Genomic DNA, 9963 nt, shown 5'->3' with positions numbered 1-9963 from the left:
AGACGTGATTCTCTTGTGTAGAGAGAATTCTAATAAAGCTTCGGCCTTTTTGTGGAGTAGGCACGTCGCCGAACCACGGTAACTCTTCTTCTTTCTCTTCTTCTTCTTCTTCCACGTGTTTGCTCCTTTTGTGCGTCTTTGTCTTGTTGTTCCGTGCGATCTCTTTTCTCTCTTCCTCATCTTCCGCGATTTAGAGGTTGAGAGGTGTTGCCCTTCTCTTTTCGCAACATATATAATTGGAATATTGGATGCGTGTTAATGGTGCAATCGAGAGTGGTGAATGGCGAGGCTGTAGTCGCCGACGGGGCCGACCGTAGATTCGCAGCGTAAGAAACTGACGAAAGCCAACCATGTAAGTACCACAATATAAATACCTACACGCGGCAACACTGGTTAGAAGTCGGTACACGACGTTCAAGAGGAGGACCATGACCCTGGATAAATCCAAGGGAGTTCACTCAGGGGGCGAGTACAGGGTTGGTTCGTCTATGACCAACACTAGCGATCTAACGGAATAAGGGAGCATACGGACAGGAGCACTCGAAAGCATCAGGCAAACGCCCATCCGGCAAGTAAACACTAGGGACACATACGTCAGGACATGATAGCGTGCAGGGAAGACAAAAGACACAGAACTAAAACATAGTCGACCCAAGGGAAGAAAAGCTCCAATAACCACACATGGCACGAGCAAAGTACTGCACAGGGAAGGCTTTCCAAAGCAATCCCGATATCCTATGAACCAGCGGCCTCACTCCAATTGGAACTAACTCAACAAAGGGAAAGAGAGGGAAATTCCTGAGAGATAAAACTAGTGACGAAAGACGGGACAGATCTTCTGAAACGAAATCACACAAGGGCAACGATTGAACTCCCTTCCCAATCATTGCACCTTGGGAGTGCATAGGGCAATGTCGGTGTTAACCACACTCATGGAGATTAACTCTAAGACATTGGGAGTCAGCCTGCAGGGAAGGTAACCAAGCCACAGAGAGGACTTGCAGGCCTAGCCAACGACCGACCGACAGCCAAACCGCAAAGGGGGGATGACCCATGGGTCTGGGGAACAAGGAAAACTAGAACACAGGAATGAGAACGGCACTACAAGTGCCTCAACAAGGGGAGACAAGGGGACACAACAACAGGGGAATGGAACGGTACGACACAAAAGACGCATCGGCTAGAAACCTAAAGGTTTCTAGAGGGGGAGGAGGAAGGATAGAAACATGAAAAGTTTCTAGAGAGACGGAATGGAACAGTACAAATGTATGGATCGGTCTGCGGCCACGAAGGATGGGACCCTACAGGTCCCACCTTCCACGATAAAAGACGGTCTTATACGCGGCCACGAAGGTAGGACCCTACGGGTCCCCCCTTCCCCGATAAAAGACGGGCTTATACGCGGCCAGGAAGGTGGGACCATACTGGTCCCTCCTTCCCCCGAACCGGCCAGCTTGAATATATGAGAGATGTTTTTTGTAACTCAATTTAACTATTATATGAAAGCTCCTCTTTAATTAGTAAATTGAATTTATTCAACCAAAAACGAAAGCTCGTCCAATTTAATTAGTAAATGAGGGCTGCTTTTCGCACCCCCTCTGACATACCCCTCCGTTCGGCCCCACCTTCTATTTTAATCTTCTTCCATTTATATCCTTTTCATCCATCCTTTTCACTATTATTTCTAATCACTTTATGCGTTTTCACTAATCCCTATACACTTTCTATTTTAGTTTTTGTTTTTTTATTTTTTTTTTTAATTTTTATCAATTTTATTTTTTTAATAATTTTTTATTATATATTTATGATCTTTTGTCTATTTTTAGTTATAAATTTTAAGAGTTATCAGCACTCGAAGCTCGAAGGATGGGTAATTTAAGGGAATGGGAGATTCTGACATATGTCAAGCATTGGAGGAGATAATTTAAAGGGAGAGAGATGTTTTGACATATGTCAAAGTTTGGAGGGTAGGTAATTTAAAAAGAGTGAGGATTTTTGACATATGTCAAGAGTTGGAAGTGAGATAATTTAAAGGGATGAAAGATTTTATTGTGGCAAAAGGTAAATACGCTCGCCTCCAGCGCCCCCGCCAACCCGTCCCAAGGCCAACACGGAGGAGGTAAATCACGGGCGGCTACTAGCCTTTGGAATAGTGACTAGCATATAAGAAGGTATTTGCCTCAGCTTCGCCGAGATTCGAACCTCATACCTCATTGTGGCAACACCTCATGCGCTAGTCACTAGACCCGAGGGGACTGAAAGATTTTTAATATGTATCAAGGGTTGGAAGTAGAGTAATTTAAAGGGAGAAAGATTTTGACATGTGTTAAGGGAGTTGAAGATGCATAATTTAAAGGGAGAGAGTGTTTTGAAAAAATAAAAAAATTATAAAAAAATAATAAATAAAATTGATTAAAAAAATAAATAAAATTTTAAAAAATAATAATTAAAAATAATTAAAAATAAAATTAAATAAAATTAAATAAAATTAAAAAATATATAAATATTGATAAAAAAATAATAAACTAAATTAATTTAAAAATTAAATTAAATTAAAAAATAATAAACAAAATTAATTAAAAAATTAAATTAAATAAAATTAAAAATATATAAATATTGATGAAAAAATAATAAATAAAATTATTTTAAAAAATAAAATTAAAAAAAAATAAAGAAAAAAGAAAGGTTAGAACTGTCATTTGATAGGGAGAGAGAGAGAGGAGGGGAGAGAAGGGAGGAGGGGAGAGGAGTGCGGTGTCACATCAGGTGGGGGAAAAGCAATTTACATAGTAAATTGCATATACATATATAGAAACAAATTCGCAGTGCGACCATGCATTCTTACATGCAGTCAGTCGTATCATGTCTTAGCCAATAAATTAAGAGATGGGCATGCACATAGGTACATCTAAACACCCTATAAATTTCGAAGCCACTGAACCAATAAAATCTCATTCACCACGTTTGTTAGTCAATTGCATCTAGAAACTAATGATTAAGTAATAATTAACGTGCAATCATCTACGCATTAGTTCAGTTCGAGCGACGTTACATGCATGTAATACAATCCACGTCGTCTAAAAATGAATTTATTCGACCAGTAATTAGTAAAAGCTCATCGATCCCCTTGTTCAGTCAAAGCATTAGCTTGAAATGGACAGCGAGAATGGCATGATACAAGCATATAGTACATTACAAAGTCATGCTTTTTTTAAAAAAAAAAAAATTACTTGTATAATTATTAGATCATGTAAATAATGATGGTGTTTCTTTCCCAAAAGAAAAAAAAATCAGTTTGATTTGTCACCTTATCGTCCTTGTCAATGAATCAGCCTATTAGAATATAATAGTCAAATGTGATGATGTTGTTTTAATTACGAACAGACTCGGTTTTTGTTAGGAGAGATAATCTGTGTTACAATATAATCAAGATTAGATATTGATTATTTTATTGGATACTTTTTTGAAAATTATAATATATAACCTAAATTATAAAAGGTAATAAAATTTTATAATTTGTATTACAAGATTAATCATATAATCCGACTATATTACAATATTATCGTTTAACTAAAATTTAAATGTTAAATATATTCCTAGTCTATTTTCGATATTAATTGGCCATCGACGTCGCTTCTGCCACCGTTGCTAGTTGTTAGCCATCGGCCGCCTTCGGTCTTCAGCCACCGGCCACTATTAGTTGTTGCCCGTCGTCGACAGTCGCCTTCGGACACAGCCTTCGATCGTCGTCTCTAAGCGCTACCGCTGCCGACCGCCGCCGGTCGTAGGCCGACTTCAGGCGCTGCCACCGGACGCAGCCTTTGGGCGTCGTCGGACACCACTATCGGTCGTCAGTCATCGCCTCTGGGCGCTGCTGTCTGCCGCCGCCTCTAGGCGCTGTCGAACACCACTATCATCGTAACAGGGTAGTTTTCTTAAGGACTGACCGAGACATATTCAGTAGACAACATCATCCTAACACGACGGTCAGCTTAAGGGCCGACTGAGATATATTCAGCAAACAATATCCTAATAACATGTCATAATAATAACTATATATGTGTCAAAAAATATTCTTCTGGAACCTTCTTCAGGGACCATCGTGTCTCCCATCAGTAGACTAATTATAACAACATATTTCTTCGGTTACTTTAGTGATAACAAAAACTAAAAACTAAAAACGACAAAAGAGGTATACATTTGGACTAGCAAAAGATTCCTTGGTCGACTACGACATATCGCCTAGGTTGTACCCTCTTCTTTACCTAACAACTTCTGACACATTTTGTCATCTCATGATTGTAGAGGTTATGTGAGGTGGTATATAAAAGGGGAGTCATCTCCATGAAGAATGTACGCTCACTGAATATCCGCAACTTACTCTCGTGTGCAAGTTTTTACTGTTCTTTGGCCACTCTTTTGGATTCGTATTGATTTAAGCGTCGGAGGACTTTCACCATAGACGTGTTTATGTGTTTGTTAACTTATCTCCATATGCACAAGATCAAAGAAGCAGAGAAAAACTTCTTTTGATGGAAAAAAATCTTCTATCGATCAATCAATCATTCATCGTGCTTAACGCATTATCTCTATATGTCTCAAACATGATCAATATTAATAAATGATAATTGTAACACTTATGCTACTATAATGTCCTCCTCATTATTTTTTTATTACTTGATTAAAAATTAATTTGGAAATCCACGTCAAAATGTTCAGAATAGATAATCTAGAATAAATTAATCCCCTCCAGTCAATTGGTCGTCGAGCATTAAGTTAACTAGTGTTTAAATTAATCTTATTACCCTGCACTCGTCAAAGCAAAAAAATAATAATATATATATATATATATATATATATAAAGATTAACCTGCACTGTCAAAGCAAAAAAAAAAAATAATAATAAAAAATAATATATATATATATATATATATATATATATATATATATATATATATATATAATTTTGAAATCTAAAATGAATCGTTCCACCGAAACTCTAATCCACTCGCGATGCTCAGGAGGTGTTTAGGGGCTCAGACTCAGTGAGAATTGTCCATGAACGAGGTGTGTAGGGTAACATCTCTATATGAGGGTTGAGGTATCTGTACAACTGGGAAGTTAGGGCACTGGCCGCGAGGGCCTGTCAGATCGACTCCGGTCAATTAGGAGATGAAGGGGAGCAAGCCTGATAGATGTTCGCCCGAGCTGAGGAGTTGGGCCCCTGAGGGCTGGTCCAATCGACTCCAGCTGATCAGGAGATGGAGGGGAGCAGGACCTTGTAGACATTTGGCTGCCGAGGAGCTAGACCCCTGAGGGCTGGTCCCATCAACTCCAACTGATCCGGAGATGTAGGGGAGCAAGGCCTCGTAAATGTCTAGCCGAGCTAGGGAGATGGTCCCCGAGGGATAGTCCTCCGATCAACTCTAGCCGATCGGGAGATGGAGGAGAGCAAGGCCCCGTAGACATCTTGCCGAGCCTGGCAGACGGTCCCTGAGAGTTAGTCTGATCGACTCCAGCCGATCAAGAGATGGTGGGGAGCAAGGCACTGTAGACGTCTGGCCGAGCCGGAGAGCTGAGCTTATGAGAGCTGGTCTAATAGACTCTAGTCAACGGGGAGATGAAAGAGGGCATGACCTCATAAACATCCGACAGAATGAAAGAGCTGGTCCCCTAGGCCTGGTTAATCGGCTCCAGCCGATCAAGAGATGGAGGTCTTGTTCGGCGAAGTGCTCAGTTTTTTACCTATTTTAGATTTTGATTGCCACCTACGCTGCCTCATTGACCCATGGACCGACTTAGGAGTCCTTTCCCATTTACCGCATCAAAAGCAATGTGAAAGGTAAAAAAAAAAACCTCTTGAGCAGACCAACAAATACCACCTCGTTTCAAAGAAGAGTTTATTCATTAGATGGCCGTCGACGTTTGACAGTAGCGATGGGCAAGAAGTATAATTCAAGCCATGAATTCCGGCCGTAGTAGTTACAAGGAAGCAAAATGCATGGCGACGAAGCATAAACCAGATATCACAAGTACTAAAGCACCAAGGAAAAAGCTAAAACACAGGAAACAGAGTATACATAAACGAGCTAATTATTGACTCCCTCCCTCCTTCCCCTGCTTTTCTTCTTCTTCTTCTTCTTCTTCTTCTTCTGCTGATTGATCGTTCGCTGCATTACGTCCCCCAATGGCGAAGAACCAGAGGCAGCGTCGTGACGGGGAGGCAACGGACGCGAAAAGAACGGTGCAACCCACGAAGAGGAGCAGCAGCAAGGGAACCTCACCTCCCCTGCAGCTTGAGGTTGCTGGAGGATTAAGGAGACAGGCGGAGGTGATGAGAATGGTGATGAACCCAACCAATCGTAGGTGCTCGGCGACGTCATCACGACGGCGGCCGTGCATGGTCTGCGCTGTGTTGAATTCAGCACGACACCGGCGGTCCACCATACTTAATTCCGCCTTGGCTCTTGGAGTAGAATTGGAAGAGGGCAGGCAGGTATTTATACACAAACGTTTTTAAAATGCCATTGAGCGTTATTGTTTTTACAAAATGACCATTACAGATAATTAATATTAAAGCTCTCTTCGAAATTTTTATTTTATTATTAAAGGTTCCATCTTTATCAACGAACAACGAATGAAACCACTTGCTCGGTGCCTAGCAGCCTGACCATTTGCCTATCTCCGACGGCCTCTAAGTGGCTTCTGGCCGTCCGTCCTGTCCGAAACTATAACTTGGGAGGACGATAAATCCAAATAGAAATCATAAAATCTGATCATAATTACAAATAGTTCATCCTCTAATCTACTTTTGTGGACCAGGGTATATGGTCTCCTAGTTATCATGCTTGTGAATAAATTAACAAAAAATATATTCTAGATAAGGTCGTCGTATGAGACTATTGGAGGGTAGATATATTCTATGTTTTCAGTACAATTGTGAATAAATTAAGAGATTATCCTGCATATAGCACTCATTCACAAAGTGTAGCCCGTTGTCCGAAAGTCTCGTTAACATAGGATCTGAGGGAATAATCTAATCACATTGAATATATTTGTATACAAGTCTTATCTTATCTCATAGTGTGAGAGATGTTTTTTGCAACTCAATTTAACTATTATATGAAAGCGCCTCTTTAATTAGTAAATTGAATTTATTTAACCAAAAACGAAAGCTCATCCAATTTAATTAGTAAATTGCATATATATATAGAAACAAATTAGCAGTGCGACCATGCATTCGTAACCATGCATGCAGTCGTATCATGCCTAAGCCAATAAATTAAGAGATGGGCATGCACATAGCTACACCTAAACACCCTATAAATTTCGAAGCCCCACTGAACCAATAAAATCTCATTCACCACGTTTAGTTAGTCAATTGCATCTAGAAACTAATGATTAAGTAATAATTAACGTGCAATCATCTACGCATTAGTTCAGTTCGAGCGACTTTACATGCATGTAATACAATCCACATCGTCTAAAAATGAATTTATTCGACCAATAATTAGTAAAAACTCATCCCCTTGTTCAGTCAAAGCATTAGCTTGAAATGGACAGCGAGAATGGCATGATACAAGCATATAGTACATTACAAAGTCATGAATTTTTTTTTAAAAAAATTACTTGTTTTATTATTAGATCATATAATGGACACCGAGAATGGCATATATATATATATATATATATATATATATATATATATATATATATATATATATATATATATATATATATATATATATATATATATACATATAGACATTACAAAGTCATGCTGATTTAATTAATGATTGAGTATGCCTACAAGCGAAGATAATCCTTCTTGAAGTAAAGAATTATATATAGATCTAAACTTCTGAGTCGTTAATTAATTTTTTTTTAAATTTACTTGTTTTTTATTATTAGATCACGTAATTGCGGATGGTTTCAAATTGATTTGTCACGTCCTTTGTTCATAAGTATTAATTATTTTTCCAAAGGGATCCACATTTTTTTTATAGTTGGTATCCATGTGGCTCTTATTGAATTTATAATTATTCAATTTAACATGTGAAAATAAGATTAATTGAAATTTTAAAAGATGGATGAAGTTTAAGGCTGCTAAAAATGAAATAATGCTTTTCAATCTCTCTTTTCCAAACCCACAATCTCTTTGTTTCATGTTGAAGCAAAACCACTTGTGACCGACTTTGTGCGGCGAACCAAGGTCCGCTGTTATTGCTTTAGTGCCAGTAGTAGATGTTGGATATAATTATCCTTATTAGGTGAATTTATTTGTAAATTATATATGTGAATATGATTCGAATCTTTAAAATAATCTAACTTATGCCTAATGGATTTCGAGTAATTGGATGTGAATCTCATATGTGTAGAATCTATAGTCCCACATCTATTATTATCGATGGATTGATAATAGATGTCAACTATATAATGGGTTGGTCCATAGAGAATTAGGATAATCTTGAGACGTCTCTTCATTCCCTATTGACGAAGAGAATTCGGTGTCGTCGACCCTAACTCCTCCGGAAGACCTACCTTTTCCTTTCGCTGTTTTCTTCTTCCATAAGATCTTTTTGACGACGCTAAAAGACAAAGATATAACTCTTCAATCAGGTTCTTTGTCATTATGTTTATGTATTATTTACTTACTTATGTCATGTGCTCGATAAAACAAAGATCCATAGTCATATGTTCTTATTTTTCTATACGAATTCTTATTTTAATTGTCTAGAATTCATGTGTCTTAGGTTTTTACGTGAATCATCAATTGGTATCAGAGCGAGATTTTGTTTCATCGTTTTCATTGATAATAATGTTTAGATTTTTCATCGATTTATTATTTATATGCTAGATCAAGTTTTTTCTAGTTAATACAAATTTTTTATCGATTGATTTGATCGATCAATCAATTACCAAACCTAAAATATCGAATAGAATCGATAAAAATTGATTAAGAATTTTTCTTAATTTATTTCTTGCCTTATAACTCACGGCTAAATTAATTTTAATTGATTGAGTTTTATTTTTCTATCGATTAATTTTTTTTAATCGATTAAAAAAACCTCTTTCTAAATTTATTAAAACTTCAACGGGATATATATATATATATATATATATATATATATATATATATATATATATATATATATATATATATATATATATATATATATATATATATATGCGCGTGGCTGTGCGTGTAGGAGATCACTTTTTTTCTTTTTTTTTTTTTTTTTTTAATATTTTAAATTTAAAAAATTAATTAAAAAAATTAAAATTTCTTTATATAAATTTCTAATACATTAATATATCTCCTCAACATATTACAATACTCAATAAATACTTAAATTTATTTTTTTTTTATTTTTTTTAAAACTAAACACTATAATCTAATTGGGAAGCCTGAACCCTAGAGGTAAAATCTAAAAAAAAAATAATTTAAAAATTATAACCCAAAGTCTGAACCCTAGAAATAAAATTTAAAAAAATATTTTAATTATTTTTTTAATTCAAAAATTAAAAAAAAATTAAAAAAATAAAACGGGTGATATCCTGCGCGTACAGTCACGCACTGTGCAGGCGCGCAGGATATCAAAATCTTTTATATATATATATATATATATATATTATATCATTTTTTACTGTTCACATTGAACTTACCAAAATTTATTTTATATATATATATATAAAAGAAATTAAATAATATTAAATAATTAATACTATTTAATTATAGAACTAAAAAAAAATAGTGTAAGCTCCTTAAGGGAAGGTTCTATATATAATTATGTAATTGCATATAGTAGGTTTTTAAATCGATTGGAACACCCCAATCGATTATCATAAGGTATCAATCGATCAATAGACCTAATTTTATGTTGTTAAGGCTGATTAAGTAATTTTTGTTCGAATTAAGTGCTAATATTTTCTTGGGTCTATGTACACAGCGTGCTACTAAGT

The sequence above is a fragment of the Zingiber officinale genome, chromosome 1B (genome assembly GCF_018446385.1).
Source record: "Zingiber officinale cultivar Zhangliang chromosome 1B, Zo_v1.1, whole genome shotgun sequence".
NCBI classification, from domain to species: domain Eukaryota; kingdom Viridiplantae; phylum Streptophyta; class Magnoliopsida; order Zingiberales; family Zingiberaceae; genus Zingiber; species Zingiber officinale.
Note: the sequence above shows the minus strand (reverse complement) of the source record.